This window comes from Chrysochloris asiatica, unplaced genomic scaffold (genome assembly GCF_000296735.1).
Source record: "Chrysochloris asiatica unplaced genomic scaffold, ChrAsi1.0 scaffold00183, whole genome shotgun sequence".
In the NCBI taxonomy this organism is placed as follows: domain Eukaryota; kingdom Metazoa; phylum Chordata; class Mammalia; order Afrosoricida; family Chrysochloridae; genus Chrysochloris; species Chrysochloris asiatica.
The window spans coordinates 820128-830112 of NW_006408701.1; positions in this window are offsets into that span (position 1 = coordinate 820128).

Below are 9985 nucleotides of genomic sequence, written 5' to 3' on the forward strand. Positions count from 1 at the left end.
TTTGGGTAGCCAATGTCCAAGTTGCCCATCCCTGACTATTCTGTGTGTGGAGGGGGTGGGAATGATCCTTGCTGTAAAGACTTGTTCCCTCTTTTGAGCTACTGCATCCATAGGTGTAGGTCAAGTTCATTAAATTTATCAGATTACTCCTTTTTTCCTCTTCTTTCTTCTTCTAGTTGAGGTCTGATCATCCAGTCGTTGAAGCCAGGTCAAGTGGATATTATCTGCAAGTGTGGGTTCTTTCTTTTTTATATAAAAGAAATTTATTGTGAATTGAGTGATAGTTTACAAGGGAGAATATGGGTTTTGCACTCATAATATTGTATGTTGTTTCATTGCAATGATTACAATCTCCTTCATGCATCATTGGTTAAATGTATTTGCTTCTTTTCTTTCTGTGTTTTTTTTTTTTTAAATCTACACAAAACCATGCAGGAATATATAATTGTTTAAACAACCAAAGGGTGTATTCTGCAAGCCAGTCTCCTGCTCACCAGCACACAGCCTTTCTCTTTCCATGAGTCTAGAGTCCTCAGCAGCACTATCTCTTCATGTCATCATCTCTACCTCCATCTCTGGTATCACTGTTTCTCTGGTTAGAGTCCCATGTTCTGCTCATGCTCTTTTCTCTTGATGGTCTTAGGGTCCTCTGTTCCTTGAATGGAACATTAACTACTCCCCCTTTTTTGTTACACAACTTCTAGCTTTACAGTTGTGACAATCACAATTAGGCATGATAACATTCACTAACTATTGAATCAAAAGGATCCTGTCCCCAACTCCTTTCACCAGACCCATCTAGACAAGATGAAATCTATTCAGTGGGGATTCTATTCTCCATGGCACACTCTTAAACTAAACTCCCTCTTGAAAACTTACAAGCCAGCCACTTTATGTCTTTATCGTCCCCCATCCCACTTGAGGTAGCCAATGTCTAAGTTGCCCGTCTTTATCAATCCTGTGTACAGAGGAGATAGGCTTGGTCCTTGATGTGAAGTCTCTTTCCCTCTAGGTTGGTATTTTGAGCTACTGCATCCATAAGTATAGGTGAAGTTCATAATATTGTAGCAATTTCCACTTGCTTCCTTTATAAAATTTCTTTATCTTCCTTTAGTCGCGTTCTGATCATCAAGCAAATGAAGCTAAGTCAAATGGGTACTATCTGCAAGTTTGGGCATTCTTGCACATTTTCCCCCACTTCATATCTGCAGGAAGCTTCATTCTCAGCTCTAGCCCTCTAGTCTGTGTCCATGGGTTCTAGAGTTTCCAAGTCTCCTCAAACTTTGAACCAACCAGTCGTTACTCTTCTCTCTCTCATCTCAAAGTCGACAGGAGTCTATGAAACATAGTCAAACTCAGCCCACATCCTCATTACTGAGTTTCTCCCACTTCTACTCACATGTAGACCAACACAATCACCAGCAAGCTTATATGATTGCTTGTGTGTTCCCTTTGAGTTTCACTCTTGAAGTGGGGTTTGTCCTGAAGGAATTTGATTACTTGCTTTGATGGCTCCCTGTGAACATCTTGCTTGTTCTTGTAAATGAGTCATTTCTTCTATTTGCTTTTGTATCTCTATGCTGGAGAGCAAGTTTCAGAGTCTCTTCTGACATGCATTTTGGTATTTTCCTTCTTTCTTGTCTTCTTAATGACCTTTTGCTTTCTTCCTATATGATCTTCTTGATGTCTTCCCACAATTCTTCTGGTCTTCAGTCATTAGTGTCCAGTGCATCAAATCTGTTCTTGAGATAACCTCTGGCCTTATTTTGGATAATGATATGGAGCTTTTCCACTGTCGCTTCCCACAGATATAGTCAAGAAAGAAAGAAAAGACCAAAATGGATGTCAGAAGAGGCTCTGAAACTTGCTCTCCAGCATAGTCATGTTAAAGCAAACAGAAGAAATGGGGAGGTAAAAGAGCTGAAAAGAAAAATGCAGCTCAAGAAGAAAAATTCATGTATTATACTGAAATGTGCAAAGACCTGGACTTAAAAAATTAAAAGGGAAGAACACTCTCTGCATTTCTCAACGGAAAGAACTGAAGAAAAAATTCAAGCCTTGACTTGCAATACTAAAGGATTCTATAGACAAAATATTGAATGATGCAGAAAGCATCAAAAGAAGATGGAAAGAATACACAGTCACTGTACCAAAATGAAATGGTCAATGTTCAACTAAGATGTGGCATATGATCAAGAGCCAATGGTACTGAAGGAAGAAGTCCAAGGTATACTGGAGTCACTGGCAAACAACAAGGCTGGGAATTGATAGAATACAAATTCAAGTCTTTCAACAGTGACGCAGCACTGAAGGTACTCACTCATCTATGCCAAGAAATTTAGAAGATGGCTACTTGGCCAAGTGATTGGAAAAAGTCCATATTTGTGATAATTCCAAAGAGACGTGACCCAACAGAAAGCACAAATCATTTGACAATATCATTAATATCTCATGCAAGTAAATTTTTGCTAAAGATAATTTTTAAATGGTTATAGCAGTATATTGACAGGGAACTGTCAAAGTTTCAAACCAAACATATGAGAATGTGGAACAAGGAATATTCATTGCTGATATCAGATGCATCTTGGCTGAAAGCAGAGAATGCCAGAAAGATGTACTTTATTGACTATGCAAAAACGTTCAACTGTGTAAATCATGATAAGTTATGGATAGCATTGTGAAGAATGGGTATTCCAAAACATTTAATTGTGCTCTTAAGGAATCTCTACATAGATCAAGAGGCAGTCTTTCAGACAGAGCAAGGGAACACTGAATGATTTTACGTGTGCCAGGGTTATATTCTTTTACCATACGTATTCAATCTGCATGCTGAGCAAATACTCTTGAGAAGCTGGATTATATGAAGAAGAATAATCATAGTTGCAATATGCAGATGATACTTCCTTGCTGAAAGTGAAGAGGACTTAAAATACTTACTGATGAAGATCAAAAGTCTTTGGTATGGGTTGCACCTCAATGTAAAGAAAACAAAATTCCTCACTACTGGACCAATAAATAACATTATGATAAATGGAGAAAAGAGTGAAGTTTTCAAAGAATCCATTTTGCTTGTATCCACTACCAACACTCATGGAAGCAGCAGTCAAGAAATCAAAGGACATATTGGACTGGGCAAATCTGTTGCACAAGACCTCTTTATGCATTCAAGAGCAAAGATGTCAGCTAGAGGACTAAGGTGCACTTGATTCAAGCCATGGTATTTTCAATAGCCTCATATGCATGTGAAGGCTGGACAATGGTATTTTCAATAGCCTCATATGCATGTGAAGGAAGTAAGACTGTGAAAGAATTGATGCCTTTGAGTTACGGTGTTGGAGAAGAATATTGAAAGTGTCATGGGCTGCCAAAAGAACCAATAGATCCATTTTGGAAGAAGTGCATGCAGCCAGAGTACTCCTTGGAGGCCAGGATGGCCAAACTTTGTATCTCATAATTCAGACATATTGTCAGGAGGGATCAGTCACTGGAGAAGGATATTATGTTTGGTAAGGTGGAGGGTGAGAGAAAAATAGGAAGACCCCCAGTGAGATGAATTGGCCAAGTGGAGCATCAATGGGCTCAAGCGTAGCAACAATTGTGAGGTTGGCCCAGGACCTGGCAGTGTTTCATTCTGTTGTGCATAGGGTTGCTCTGAGTTGGTACTGACTCGATGGCACCTAACAACAACAAGAGCAACAACAATTTCACTCACCATAATGTCCTCCAGGTTCACTCATATTGTGAGGTATTTTGCAGATTTATCATTATTCTTCAACATTGTGTAATATTCCATTGTGTGTATGTACCAAAGTTTGTTTGACTATTCTTCTGTTGATGGGTATTTAGTTTACTCCTTTTTTAAAGCTATTGTGACTGGTGTTGCAACAAACCCGAGTGTGCATATAGCTTTTTTTGTAACAGCTCTTATTTCTTGAGGATTTATATCAAGTAGAGGGATTGATGGGTCATATGGTATTTCTAGTTCCACATTTTTGACAAAGCACCGTACTGTTGTCCACGTGGTTACACCATTTTACAGTCCCACCAGCAGTGTAGGAGGGTCCCATTCTTTCCACACTCTCACCAGCATTTATTGTTTTCTTTTTTGAAACTTTGCTATTAATGCTGGAGTAAGATTATATTTCATTGTTGTTTTGATTTGCAGTTCTCTGATGGGTAATGATAGAACTTCTTTATGTTTGTTGGCCGCCCGGATGTCTTCTTTGCTGAAGTGTCCAAGTCCTCTGCCCATTTTAAAATTAGATTGTTTGTCTTCCTGTTGAGGTGTTGAAGTGTTCCATAAATTTTAGAGAGTAATCCTTTGTCTGCTGTGTCGCTGCCAGTCATTTTTCCCAGTCTGTGTATTGTGTTTTTACTCTTTTGGTAAAATCCTTTGATGCACACAAGTGTCTAATTTTTAGGAGGTCCCAGTTATCTATTTTGTCTTCTGCTTATGTGTTTTCAGTTATATTTGATAGTGGCTTTATGTTATGAATCAGAACCCCTAAGTTTGTCCCTATGTTTTCATTGATGATCTTTATAGTTTTAAGCTTTACATTTTTATCTTTAATCCATGTTCAGTTATTTTTGTATATGATGTGAGATATGTGTCTTAGTTCATTTTTGTGCAAGTGGACTTCTAATTTTGCCAACATCATTTGTTGAAACAACTGTCTCTTCCTCATTTAATACATTTTGTTTTGTTTTGTTTTGTTTTATTAAATGTTTTTATTTTGGATTGAGTGAAAGTTTACAGGGCACATCATCAGCTTCACATTCAACCATTCATATAGCTTGTTTCATTTTATTTAATACATTTTGACCCTTTGTCACAGAACAACTGATTGTAGGTGGATAGATTTGCTTCCGGGTTCTCAATTTTGTTCCATTGATCTATGTTTCTTTTGTTGTACCAACACTAAACTGTTTTGACATCTGTGGCTGTGTAGTAGGTTTTAAGATAAGTAAGTGAGAGGCCTCCTACTTGGTTCTTCTTTTTAAATAATGATTTGCTTCTCCGGGGTCTCTTTCCTTTCCATATAAAGTTAGTCATTAGTTTTTCCATCTCTTTAAAGAATGATGTTGAATTCTGGATTGGGATTTCATTGTATCTGTAGATTACTTTGGGTAGTGTAGACATTTTCACAATGTTAAGTCTTCCTATCCATGCGCATCGTGTATTCCTCCATTTCTGCAGGTCTCTTTTGGTTTCTTATAGTAGTGTTTTGTAGTTTTCTTTGTATAGGTCTTTCTTCCTCTGGTTAGATTTAAATCCAAGTATGTGCCACTGTAGGATAAAGCACTGGACCAAAAGGTCAGTAGTTCAAACTCATCAGCCAATCCTCAGAAACTATGGATCGGAACCGAGTAGACAGCACTTAACAACAACAACATCTCATTTTTTGAGTGGCCATAGTAATTGGTATTATTTTCCTGATTTCCTTTTCAGAGATCTCTTTATTAGTGTAAAGGAATCCAACTGATATTTTCTTTTAAGTTTTTATTGTGAATTGAGTGATAATTTACATGGGAGAACATCAGCTTTACACTCATCCTATCGTATTTTGCTTCATTGCAAGGATTACAATTCCCTCCATGCATCATCATTCTACAGTACAATATTTGCTTCTACTCCCTCTGTTTTTTTTTTGGATGTACACCAAAACACTCAGGAATATTCAATCATTCAAACACCCTGAAAGTCTGCCCTCCAGCCTCCAGCATACATCCCCTCTCCATGTCTCTGCCTCTATCTCTGGTGTCGCTACTTCTCTGAATAGGGTCCCACACTCTAATCCCGCTCTTATCCCTTTACGATCCCAGGGTCCTCCACTCCTGGACTGAAAGGTCAACTACTCCCCTCTTTTTGCTACAAAACATTGACCTTTACAGTTACAATAATCGCATGATAACAATTACTCACTATGGAACCATAAGAGTCCTATCCCCATCTCCTATCACCAGCCTTGTCTAGACAGGTTGAAAACCACTCAGTGGAGAGTCTACCTTCCCCTGCACCCTCTGAAACTAAACTCTCTCTTAAAAACTTGTAAGCCAGTCACTTTGTGCCTTTATAGTCCCCCACCCCCATTTTAGGTAGCCAATGTCTAAGTTGCCCATCCCTATCAACCCTATGTACAGAGGGGATGGGTGTGATCCTTGCTGTGAAGATTCCTTACCTCTTGGTTGGTATTTTAAGCTACTACATCCATAGGTATAAGGAGCTCTGGTAACGTAGTGGTTACGAATCGGGCTGCGAACCTTAAGGTCAGCGGTTCGAAACTACCAGCGGGAGAAAGATGAGGCTTTCTACTCCCGTAAGGATTTACACCCTCGGAAACCCTGTACAGGGTCGCTATGGGTCGGAACCGACTCGACGGCACTTAACAACAACAACAACACATCCATATGTATAGGTCAAGTTCATCAAATTGTAGCGAATTACACTTGTGTTCTTTATTTAAAAAACAAAACAAAACATTTTTTCTTCTTCTTCTTCTCTTTCTTCCTCTAGTCAAGTTCTGATCATCCAGCCATTGAGGCTAGGTCAAATGGGTACTGTCTGCAAGTATGGGCGTTCTTGTGCATCTCCCCTCACTTCATATAAGCTGGATGCTTCACTCTTAGCTCTAGCCCTCCAACTGATTTTTGTAGGTTGATCTTGTACCCTGACACTTTGCCAAATCTATCAATGAGTTCCAATCTTTTTTTTTTTTTTTGCTGAGTCTTTGGAATTTTCTAAGTATAAGATCATATCATTGCAGAGAGTTTTACTTCTTTTTGCCAATCTGGATGCCTTTTATTTCTCTTTCTTGCCTTATAGCTCTAAGACTTTCAGGATAATATTGAATAGGAGTGGTCATAAAGAATATCCTTGTCTGGTTCCTGTTGGCAAGGGTTCCACTTGTCACCATTGAGAGTGATGTTGGCTGTTAATTTTGTATGTTCTTTGTTGTTGTCAAGTTGGTTCTAACTCATAACAACCCTGCACTGGATTTCCGAGGAGCAACTGATGGGTTTGAACCACTGACCTTGTGGTTAATAGTCCAGTACTCATCATTTTGTATATATGCCCTTATTTATGTTGAGGAACATCCCCTCTATTCCTATTTTATTGAGTGTTTTTATCAGGAATGAGTATTGACTTTTGTCAAATACCTTTTCTGCATCAATTGTTATGATCATATGATTTTTCCTTTGTTTTATTTGTATGTGGAATACATTGATTGTTTTTCTAATATTAAACCATCCCTGCATACCTAGTATGAATTCCACTTAATCATGATATATTATTTTGATGCATTACTGGATTCTATTGGCTAGGATTTTTGTTGATGACTTTTGTATCTATGTTCATGAGGGATATTGGTCTATAATTTTCTTTTCTTTTTTTAAAAGTTTTGCTGTGAATTGAGTGAAGGCTTACAGACAAGATCATCAGCTTTACAGTCAACAAATTATGTGCTTTGTTTCATCTCAATGATTACAATCCCCTCTCGGCAGCAACAGTTATCCTACTTCCTCCCTTATATTTCACAAATGAGCAAATCAAAAATATTTGATGTACACATACAAAACAAAATATATATATTCATTTAAATGTCCTAAGGGAATATTCTGTAAGCTAGCCTTCTGTCCACAGGCACACAACCTTACTCAGTCCATAGACCCAGCTGCTCTATCTCTTCATGCCATCACTTCTACCACTGTCTCTGCTGTCGCCACTTTTTTAGGTAGGATCTCACGTTCCACTCATGCTCTTCCTTCTTGATGGTCCTGGGATCATCTATTCCTGAAATGAAAGATTGACTACTCCTCCCGTTTAGTTAGTGGTTACAAGTTGGGCTGCTAATCTCAAGGTCAGCAATTTGAAACTACCAGCTGTTCTGAGGGGTAAAAATGAGGCTTTCTGCTCCCATAAAGATTTACAGCCTCGGAAACTCTCTGTACAGGGTCTCTATGAGTCGGAACTGACTCCACAGCACATAACTACCACCACCACCACCACCACCACCACCATACCACCACCATAATTATGGTTGTGACAATCAGTGTTAATCCTGCTAACAACTACTCACAATTGAATCATAAAATCCTATCAGCATCATCCCCTATCCCCGTTCACCAGATCCATCTGGAGAAGAGGAAAACTATTCAGAGGGGATTCTGCTTTACCCCCTCATTCTGAAACTAAGCACGCTCATGAAAGCTTTTAAGCCAACCACTTTGTGCTTTTATGTTGTTGTTGTTAATTGCTGTAGAGTTGGTTCTGACTCATAGTAACCCTGTGTTGAGTTACTCAGGCGCAGCTAATGGATTTGAACTGCCAGCCTTGTGGTTCACAGTCCAGGGCTGAGCCCCCCATTTTTGATAGGCAATGTCTAGAATGCCTGTCCCTATCAACCCAGTGCACTGAGGAAGCAAGCTTTTTCCTTGACTTCCATTCCAGTTGGAACTTGAAGCAAAGGTCCAGTTCATCAAACAGTTAATTGTGCTCATGAGGAACCTGTACATAGACCAAGAGGCAGTTGTTCGAACAGAACATGGGAACACCAAATGATTTAAAATTAGGAAAGGTGTGCGACAAGGTTGTATTCTTTCACTTTACTTATTCAACCTGTATGCTGAGCAAATAATCTGAGAAGCTGGAATACATGAAGAAAAATGTGGCATCAAGACTGGAGGAAGACTCATTAACAACCTGTGATATGCACATGAAACAACCTTGCTTGCTGAAAATGAAGAAGACTTAAAATACTTACTTATGAAAATCAAAGAACATAGCCTTTTGTATGGATTGCATCTCAATGTAAAGAAGACAAAAGTCCTCACCACTGGGCCAATACACAACATTCTTATCAATGGAGAAAAGATTGAAATTGCCAAAGATTTCATTTTTCTTGGATCAACCATCAACACTCATGGAAGCAGCAGCCAAGAAATCGAACGACATATTGTATTAGGCAAATCTGCTGCACAAGACCTTTTAAAAATGTTGAAGAGCAAAGATGTCAGCTTGAGGACTAAGGTGCACCTGACCCAAGCCATGGTAGTTTCCATAACCTCATATGGATGGAAAGCTGGACATTGAATAAGGAAGACCGTAGAAGAATTGATGCTTTTGAGTTATGGTGTTGGAGGAGAATATTGAAAGTACCATGGACTGCCAAAAGAACAAACAGATCTGTGTTGGAAGAAGTGTAGCCAGAGTGCTCCTCAGAGGCTAGGCTGGCCAGACTCCGTCCCTCATACGTCAGACATATTGTCAGGAGGGGCCAGTCACTGGAGAAGGATATCATGTTTGGTAAGGTGGAGGGTCAGAGAAAAAGAGGAAGACCCCAGAGAGATGGATTGGCAAAGTGGCAGCATCAATGAGCTCAAGTGTGGCACAATTGTGAGGTTAGCCCAGGAACGGAAAGTGTTTTGTTCTGTTGTACATAGGGATACTATGAGTCAGTGCCGACTTGATGGCACCTAACATTTCATCACATTGTAGCAATTTACACTTGCTCACAGTATCAAGCGTCTTTATCTTTATCTCATCGAGTTCTGGTTAGCTAGCCATTCAAACTAGGTCAAATGAGCTGCAAGTTTGGGAGTTCACACACACCTCCCTGTACTTCACTCTCAGTTCTAGCCCCTATTGCATAGGCTTGGGAGTTCACACATCTCCCTAAACTTCAGTCTCTATAATTTTCTTTTTTAGTAATGACTTTGCATGGTCTTGGTATTAGAGTTATGCTTGTTTCATAAAATTAGTTTGGGAGTCTTTCATCCTTTTCTATATTCTAGAATAGTTCAACTTTCGGCAACTTGCAGCCAAACAGCCTTGTGGCTCAGTATTCCATGTTGTTGTTGGAGCTCCACACTACACGTCTCGCTGCTGCTCGTATGAAGATTAAAGAGCACAGCCTTCGATATGGATTGCATCTAAATGTCAAGAAAACAAAAATCCTCACCACTGGACCAATAAACAACATTCTTA